Genomic DNA, 9995 nt, shown 5'->3' on the forward strand with positions numbered 1-9995 from the left:
CACACACGGGGGACTGACTGATGTCCAATCACAATCCTGGAACTCCCTCCCTAACAGCTCTGTGGGTGTCCCTACACCACACACACAGGGGGATTGACTGATGTCCAATCACAATCCTGGAACTCCCTCCCTAACAGCATGGTGGATGTACCTACAGCACACACACGGGGGACTGACTGATGTCCAATCACAATCCTGGAACTCCCTCCCTAACAGCGCTGTGGGTGTACCTACACCACACACACGGGGGACTGACTGATGTCCAATCACAATCCTGGAATTCCCTCCCTAACAGCATGGTGGATGTACCTACAGCACACACGGGGGACTTCAACGATTCAAGATGGCGGCTCACCCAGCACCTTCTCAAGGGGGCAACTAGGGATGGGCAATAAATACTGGCCCCGCCAGCGACATCCATGCCCCACAGAAAATTCCACCACAGGAACAGGCCACTCGGCCCCTCCAAGCCTGTACCGACCATGCTGCCCCGTCTGAACTAAAACCCCCTTTCCTTCCGGGGACCATATCCCTCTATTCCCATCTTGCATTCTTGATTAACCCGTGGGACACGGGTGTCGCTGGCTGGGCCAGCATTTATTGCCCATCCCTAGTTGCCCCTTGGAGGGGCAGTTGAGAGTCAACCCCATTGGCTGCGGCTCTCTGGAGTCACGTGTAGGCCAGACCGGGGTAAGGACGGCAGATTTCCTTCCCTAAAGGGGAACCGGACGGGTTTTTCCCACAATCAGTAGATTCTTAACTCCAGGTATTCTTTCATTCAATTCCGCCGGGGTGGGATTCGAACCCGGGTCCCCCAGAACTTTAGCTGAGTTTCGGGATGAATAATCGAGTGGTACTAGGCCATCTCTTCCCCCCTATTCATGCATTTGTCCAAATGCCCCTTAAAACTCACGACCGTATCCGCTCCCACTACCTCCCCCTGGCAGCGAGTTCCAGGCACCCTTCACCCTCTGTGTCGAAAACTTGCCTCGTACATCTCCTTTCAACCTTGCCCCTTAAGCCTGTGCCTCCCCCCCCGCACTAGTAACTGACTTCCCCACCCTGGGGGAGAAAGCTTCTGAATATCTACTGAAGAAAAACGCTCCTGACACAGATTCCGCTATCACAGGCCATTAGCTCCGTGCTATTGCTTATCACAGAACCCCTACAGTGCAGAAGGAGGCTATTCCAGCCATCCAGTCTACGCCTCACCAATCCCAACCAAGGCCCCTCTATCCCCCTAACGCCAAGTATTTCTCACCGGAACGACGGAGGCAGAGGGGAGTGACCTGACGAGAAAATGATGAGGGGTACACGTAGAGTGAACAGTGGGGAGCTTTTTCCCCAGGGTAGGAAAGATAATTAACAAGGGGGGCAAAAGTTCAAGGGAAGGGTTGGGGGGGGGGGGGCGAAGGTTCAGTGGAGATGTGTGGGGGGGGGGGGAAGATTTTTACACAGAGGGTGGTGGGGGCCTGGAATGCACGGGCAAGTGAGGTGGATTGGCCATGCTAAATTGCCCCTTAGTATCCAAAGATGTGCCGGTTAGGTGGATTGGCCATGCTAAATTGTCCCTTAGTGTCCAAAGATGTGCAGGTTAGGTGGATTGGCCATGCTAAATTGCCCCTTAGTGTCCAAAGATGTGTAGGTTAGGTGGATTGGCCATGCTAAATTGTCCCTTAGTGTCCAAAGATGTGCCGGTTAGGTGGATTGGCCATGCTAAATTGTCCCTTAGTGTCCAAAGATGTGCAGGTTAGGTGGATTGGCCATGCTAAATTGCCCCTTAGTGTCCAAAGATGTGCCGGTTAGGTGGATTGGCCATGCTAAATTGTCCCTTAGTGTCCAAAGATGTGCAGGTTAGGTGGATTGGCCATGCTAAATTGTCCCTTAGTGTCCAAAGATGTGTAGGTTAGGTGGGTTGGCCATGCTAAATTGCCTCTTAGTGTCCAAAGATGTGTAGGTTAGGTGGATTGGCCATGCTAAATTGCCCCTTAGTGTCCAAAGATGTGTAGGTTAGGGGGATTGGCCATGCTAAATTGTCCCTTAGTGTCCAAAGATGTGTAGGTTAGGTGGATTGGCCATGCTAAATTGTCCCTTAGTGTCCAAAGATGTGTAGGTTAGGTGGGTTGGCCATGCTAAATTGTCCCTTAGTGTCCAAAGATGTGTAGGTTAGGTGGGTTGGCCATGCTAAATTGCCCCTTAGTGTCCAAAGATGTGCAGGTTAGGTGGGTTGGCCATGCTAAATTGTCCCTTAGTGTCCAAAGATGTGCAGGTTAGGTGGGTTGGCCATGCTAAATTGCCCCTTAGTGTCCAAAGATGTGTAGGTTAGGGTGGATTGGCCATGCTAAATTGCCCCTTAGTATCCAAAGATGTGTAGGTTAGGGTGGATTGGCCATGCTAAATTGCCCCTTAGTGTCCAAAGATGTGCAGGTTAGGTGGATTGGCCATGCTAAATTGCCCCTTAGTGTCCAAAGATGTGCAGGTTAGGGTGGATTGGCCATGCTAAATTGTCCCTTAATGTCCAAAGATGTGCAGGTTAGGTGGGTTGGCCATGCTAAATTGTCCCTTAATGTCCAAAGATGTGCAGGTTAGGTGGGTTGGCCATGCTAAATTGCCTGTTTGTGTCAGGGGGACTAGAGTCATAGATTCATAGAGGTTTACAGCGTGGAAACAGGCTCTTCGGCTCAAATTATCCATGCCGGCCCTTTTATTTAACCACTGAGCTCATCCGAATTGCCCACATTTAGCCCGTATCTCTCTATACCCATCTTACCCATGTAATTATCTTTTTGAAAGACAAAATTGTACCCGCCTCTGGCAGCTCGTTCCAGACACGCACCACCCTCTGTGTGAGAAAACTGCCCCTCTGGACACTTCTGTATCTCTCCCCTCTCACCTTAAACCCTCTCGTTTTAGACTCCCCTACCTTTGGGAAAAGACTATCCAGCTGATCTGAGCCCCTCGATTATTTGATAGACTTCAATAAGATCAGGGTAGGAGGGGGGAAATAGGTGGGGCTGCGGGGATAGGGGCAGCGGTCGGCACGGACTGGATGGGCAGAATGGCCTCCTTCTGCGAGGACTGAGTGGTACACGGGGCCACTGCGTTTCGTTTGACTCTCAATCTCTTCCGGCATTGCGAAAAGCATCATTTTAATTTCACTAGTCTTGGCATCACAACAGAGAACACTCCCAGTGCTCCCTGGTTCACTGGTGAGCTCTATCCACCACACACACACCACCTTGGGACCTCTCCAATGTACTGTAATAAAATGAAGTATAATAATTTTTAATTAAGTTATGTCCTAACAATTAACTGCAATGTTCCTGGGTGAGCTATCTCTCCTTGAGAAGGGGACATCTCGGGCAATACACATCTGCTGAGTCTGTATTTGGACAATGTGATCTTGATTTATTATTGTCGCGTGTTTCAGTATACTGTGAAAAGTATTGTTTCTTGCGCACCGCACAAAGCATACCATTCATAGAGAAGGAAAGGAGAGGGTGCAGAATGTAGTGTTACAGTCACAGTGAGGGTGTAGAGAAAGATCAGCTTAATATTTGATTTATTATTGTCACATGTATCGGGATACAGTGAAAAGTATTGTTTCTTGCGCGCTCTTCAGACAAAGCATACCGTTCATAGACAAGGAAAGGAGACGGTGCAGAATGTAGTGTTACAGTCACAACGAGGGTGTAGAGAAAGATCAACTTAATATTTGATTTATTATTGTCACATGTACTGGGATACAGTGAAAAGTATTGTTTCTTGCGTGCTATACAAAGCATACTGTTCATAGAGAAAGAAAGGAGAGAGTGCAGAACGTAGTGTTACAGTCACAGCGAGGGTGTAGAGAAAGATCAGCTCAATGCGAGGTAGGTCCATTCAAAAGTCTGACAGCAGCAGGGAGGAAGCTGTTCTTGAGTCGGTCGGTACGGGACCTCAGAGTTTTGTATCTTTTTCCCGACGGAAGAAGGTGGAAGAGAGAATGTCCGGGGTGTGTGTGGGGGGGGTCCTTGATTATGCCGGCTGCTTTTCCCCGAGGCAGCGGGAAGTGTAGACGGAGTCAATGGATGGGAAGCTGGTTTGTGTGATGGATTGGGCTACTGGTTGGAGCAGGAGCCCAGACCAAGCTGTGATACATCTGGAAAGGATGCTTTCTATGGTGCACTTGTAGAAGTTGGTGAGAGTTGTAGCGGACATGCCAAATTTCCTGACGCTCCTGAGGAACAGAGGCGTTGGTGGGGCTTTTTTTAACCACTGAGTCGGCGTGGGGGGACCAGGACAGGTTGCTGGTGATCTGGACACCCTGAGGCTCTGCTTTGTTGCTGCACATTGTGTGGTTCGCTGGAGTACATGGGCGTACACAGGTGGGGTTAGCACGGCTGCCTCACAGCACCAGGGATCCCGGTTCGAAAGCTGATCTTTCTCTACACCCACGCTGTGACTGTAACACTACATTCTGCACCCTCTCCTTTCCTTCTCTATGAACAGTATGCTTTGTCTGTGTCGCGCGCAAGAAACAATACTTTTCACTGTATCCCAGTACAAGTGACGATAATAAATCAAATCTAATATTAAGTTGATCTTTCTCTACACCCTCGCTGTGACTGTAACACTACATTCTGCACCCTCTCCTTTCCTTCTCTATGAACGGTATGCTTTGTCTGTTTAGCGCACAAGAAACAATACTTTTCACTGTGTCCCAGTGCACGTGACAATAATAAATCAAATCTAATATTAAGGTGATCTTTCTCTACACCCTCGCTGTGACTGTAACACTACATTCTGCACCCTCTCCTTTCCTTCTCTATGAACGGTATGCTTTGTCTGTACAGCGCGCAAGAAACAATACTTTTCACAGTATCCCAGTACAAGTGACAATAATAAATCAAATCTAATATTAAGTTGATCTTTCTCTACACCCTCGCTGTGACTGTAACACTACATTCTGCACCCTCTCCTTTCCTTCTCTATGAACGGTATGCTTTGTCTGTACAGCGCGCAAGAAACAATACTTTTCACTGTGTCCCAGTACACGTGACAATAATAAATCAAATCAAATCCACAGGAAGGTGATTGGGGTGGAATGTAACCCACTGGGTCACATATCTATTTATTGGTGACACAAGGAGGCTTACCTTAACACCGCAATGAAGTTACTGCGAAAATACCCTCTTCGCCACACTCTGTTCGGGAGGGAGAATTTAGCAAATAACCCGCACGTCTTTCGGACTGCGGGAGGAAACCGGAGCACCCGGAGGAAACCCACGCAGACACGGGGAGAACGTGCACACAGACAGTGACCGGAGCCGGGAATCGACCGGGAGTCCCTGGCGCTGTGAGGCCGCAGTGCTAACCCACTGTGGGTGCGTGTTCCCCTGATTAAAAGCAAATTAACTGCGGTCCTTTATACTGCTGGTTGCTTTCCCGAGGCAGCGGGGAGCGCAGGCAGAGTGTCTTCACCCGGTGAGCCTGTGGAATACATTCCCACGGGAAGTAGCTGATGCCAAAGCATTGAATGTATTCAAGAGGCGGCTGGACAGAGCACTTGGGGGGATCAGAGGTTGTGGGGAGAAAGCAGGATTAGGGCCGAGGGCCGGGTGGGGCTCCCGAAAGACTGGACGCGATAGTGTGGCCCCCAAACCAGAGAGTGGGGAGAATGCAGGACCAGCTCTCGGGGGAGGGGGAGGCACGGCAGTTAGCACTGCGCCAGGAACACAGGTTCGATTCTGGCCATGGGTCACTGTCTGTGCCGAGTCTTAGGGACAATTTAGCATGGCCAATCCACCCTAACCTGCACATCTTTGGACACTAAGGGGCAATTTAGCATGGCCAATCCACCTAACCCACACATCTTTGGACACTAAGGGGCAATTTAGCATGGCCAATCCACCTAACCTGTACATCTTTGGACACTAAGGGGCAATTTAGCATGGCCAATCCACCTAACCTGCACATCTTTGGACACTAAGGGGCAATTTAGCACGGCCAATCCACCTAATCTGCACATCTTTGGACACTAAGGGGCAATTTAGCATGGCCAATCCACCTAACCGGCACATCTTTGGACACTAAGGGGCAATTTAGCATGGCCAATCCACCTAACCCGCACATCTTTGGACACTAAGGGGCAATTTAGCATGGCCAATCCACCCTAACCTGCACATCTTTGGACACTAAGGGACAATTTAGCATGGCCAATCCACCTAACCTGCACATCTTTGGACACTAAGGGACAATTTAGCATGGCCAATCCACCCTAACCTGCACATCTTTGGAGAAAACCGGAGCACCTTGAAGAAAACCACGCAGACACGGGGAGAAGGTGCAGACTCCACACAGAGAGTGACCCGAGGCCGGGTCCCTGGGCGCTGTGAGGGCAGCAGTGCTAACCCCCCAGGCACTCCCTGGGATCACTCACTCACACACATGAGTGCATCGAAAGCGTGTATATTTGCTTTGAAGGCTGCTGAGTGATTGTCTTGCCTTCCACTGACGCTCAGTCTGCTAAAGACATTAAAATGATGAATGTTCTTTTGTTTGTTGCAGGGCTCCAAAGCAGCAGCCAATATAAAATTCATGAAATTCTCAAATTAATGCGCCCGTGCCTTGCAAAGTGCCGGGGCTGGGATGTATCATGTGTTTAAAAGTTAAGCTAAAATTATTGAAGACTAACTGATAGGGCATTAAACAATATGATTCCGACAGAGGGGGAATTTAAAGCTCGTTTATAAAAGGCTCTGTTGAGATTTCGGCAATCACTGAGTCCCAAATGCGTGGTTCTTTCGTTAAGAATAAGAATTGGTGGCACAGTGGGTTAGCACTGCTGCCTCACAGTGCCAGGGAGTCGATTCCCGACCTCGGGTCACTGTCTGTGGGGAGTCTGCACATTCTCCCCGTGTCTGAGTGGGTTTCCTCCGGGTGCTCCGGTTTCCTCCCACAGTCCAAAGATGTGCAGGTTAGGTGGATTAGCCATGCTAAATTGCCCCTTAGTGTCCAAAGATGTGCCGGTTAGGTGGATTGGCCATGCTAAATTGTCCCTTAGTGTCCAAAGATGTGCCGGTTAGGTGGATTGGCCATGCTAAATTGTCCCTTAGTGTCCAAAGATGTGCAGGTTAGGTGGATTGGCCATGCTAAATTGCCCCTTAGTGTCCAAAGATGTGCAGGTTAGGTGGATTGGCCATGCTAAATTGTCCCTTAGTGTCCAAAGGTGTGCAGGTTAGGTGGATTGGCCATGCTAAATTGCTCCTTAGACTCCAAAGATGTGCCGGTTAGGTGGATTGGCCATGCTAAATTGCCTCTTAGTGTCCAAAGATGTGCCAGTTAGGTGGATTAGCCATGCTAAATTGCCCCTTAGTGTCCAAAGATGTGCAGGTTAGGTGGATTGGCCATGCTAAATTGTCCCTTAGTGACCAAAGATGTGCAGGTTAGGTGCATTGGCCATGCTAAATTGTCCCTTAGTGTCCAAAGGTGTGCAGGTTAGGTGGATTGGCCATGCTAAATTGTCCCTTAGTGTCCAAAGATGTGTAGGTTAGGGGGATTGGCCATGCTAAATTGCCCCTTAGTGACCAAAGATGTGCAGGTTAGGTGCATTGGCCATGCTAAATTGTCCCTTAGTGTCCAAAGATGTGCAGGTTAGGTGGATTGGCCATGCTAAATTGTCCCTTAGTGTCCAAAGATGTACAGGTTAGGCGGATTGGCCATGCTAAATTGTCCCTTAGCGTCCAAAGATGGGTAGCTGAGGTAGATTGGCCATGCTAAATTGCCCCAATGTGTCAGGGGGACTAGCTAGGGTAAATTCATAGGGTCGTGGAGATGGGGCTTGGCCGGGATTTTGATTTGATTTATTATTTGTAAACAGTGAAAAGTATTGTTTCTTGCGTGCGAGACAGACAAAGCATACCGTTCATAGGGAAGGAAAGGAGAGGGTGCAGAATGGAGTGTTACAGTCACAGCGAGGGTGTAGAGAAAGATCAACTTAATATTTGATTTATTATTGTCACATGTACTGGGATACAGTGAAAAGTATTGTTTCTTGCATGCTATACAAAGCATACTGTTCATAGAGAAGGAAAGGAGAGGGTGCAGAATGTAGTGTTACAGTCACAGCGAGGGTGTAGAGAAAGATCAGCTTAATGCGAGGTAGGTCCATTCAAAAGTCTGACAGCAGCAGGGAAGAAGCTGTTCTTGAGTCGGTCGGTACGGGACCTCAGACTTTTGTATCTTTTTCCCGACGGAAGAAGGTGGAAGAGAGAATGTCCGGGGTGTGTGGGGGGGGTCCTTGATCATGCCGGCTGCTTTTCCCCGAGGTAGCGGGAAGTGTAGACGGAGTCAATGGATGGGAGGCTGGTTTGTGTGATGGGGCTGGACTACATTCACCACCCTTTGTAGTTCCTTGCGGTCTTGGGTATGGCGCGTACCAGCGCACTCCAGACATTCACCACTCTCTGAGTATAAAACTTGCCTCACACATCTCCTCTAAACTTTTCCCCACGCACCTGAAACCTGTGTCCCCTAATATTTTGACTTTTCCACCCTCGGAAAGAGCATCTGACTATCCAATCTGTCCATGCCCCTCATGATCTTGTAAACCTCTATCAAGTCACCTCTCAATCTCCGCCGTTCCAGTTCTGGTTTCACCCACCACTGGAAACAACCTCCCTGCCTCTATCTTATCCATTCCCTTCATAATCTTATATGTTTCTATAAGATCTCCCGCTCATTCCTCTAAATTCCAAGGAGTATAGCCCCGGTCTACTCAGTCTCTCCTCAACCCTCTCAACTCTGGAATCAACCTAGTGAACCTCCTCTGCACCCCCTCCAGTGCCAGTATATCCTTTCTCAAGTAAGGTGACCAAAACTGTACACAGTACTCCCGGTGTGGCCTCACCAACACCTTATACAGACACAACAGAACCTCGCTGTTTTTAAACCCCATCCCTCTAGCAACGAGGGGCAAAATTCCATTTGCCTTCTTCGTTAGCTGAGGTTGAGGGAGCTGGGGCTTTTCTCTGGAGGAGGATGAGAGGTGACTGAATAGAGGTTTATAAGATGATGAGGGGGGGATCGATAGAGTGGACGTGCAGAGACTATTTCCTCGGGTGGGTATAGCTGTTACTAGGGGGCAGGTGGGAGATATAGGAGGGATGTCCGAGGTAGGTTCTTCGCTCAGAGAGTGGTTAGGGTGCGGAATGGACTGCAATAGTGGAGTCGGACACTTTAGGAACTTCCAAGCGGTTATTGGATAGGCACATGGAGCACCAGAATGATAGGGAGTGGGGATAGCTTGATCTTGGGTTCAGACATAGAGGGCCGAAGGGCCTGTACTGTGCCGAACCGTTCTACGTACCTGCTGCCCCTGCAAACCAACTCCTCGAGATTCCTGCACAAGGACACCCAGATCCCTCTGCGCTGCAGCATGCTGCGATTTTTTTACCATTGAAATAACAGCCCATTATGCTGTTATTCCGACCAAAATGGATGGCCTCGCATTTCCCGACATTGTACTCCATCTGCCAGCCCCTCACTCGGACTGTCTATCTCCCCTTTGAAGACTTTCAGCGTCCACTGACCCCAGGCTGGAATCGAACCGGGGTCCCTCGACGTGGCGAGGCAGCACTGTGTTAATCGGCAGAACCTCGGGCCAACCCGGGCAGACAATCCCGGCGGGGCGTTGACGGGGGGAGGGACAACCCAACCAAAGATATCCTGGTGATGAGTGAGCCGCAGGAGATAATCAATGTTTGGGCAGTGGGGATGGAGTGTTCGAATCCATGTGACACTCAGGCCATTTAAACAGTGAGAGCTCGAAGCAGAAAGATAGTTAAATGGGGTGCCGCCCCCGAATCGCTGGAAGTGAGGCACTAAAACTGCCCAGAACAACCCCCTGGACAGCTGGCGTTCTTGCCACACCTCCACAGTACAACTGGCAATAAATACTGACCAGGCAGCAATACAGTAAGAAGCCTCACCACACCAGTTTCAGTCCAAAACCA

Source organism: Carcharhinus amblyrhynchos, unplaced genomic scaffold (genome assembly GCF_965287045.1).
Source record: "Carcharhinus amblyrhynchos unplaced genomic scaffold, sCarAmb.v2.hapA scaffold_546, whole genome shotgun sequence".
In the NCBI taxonomy this organism is placed as follows: domain Eukaryota; kingdom Metazoa; phylum Chordata; class Chondrichthyes; order Carcharhiniformes; family Carcharhinidae; genus Carcharhinus; species Carcharhinus amblyrhynchos.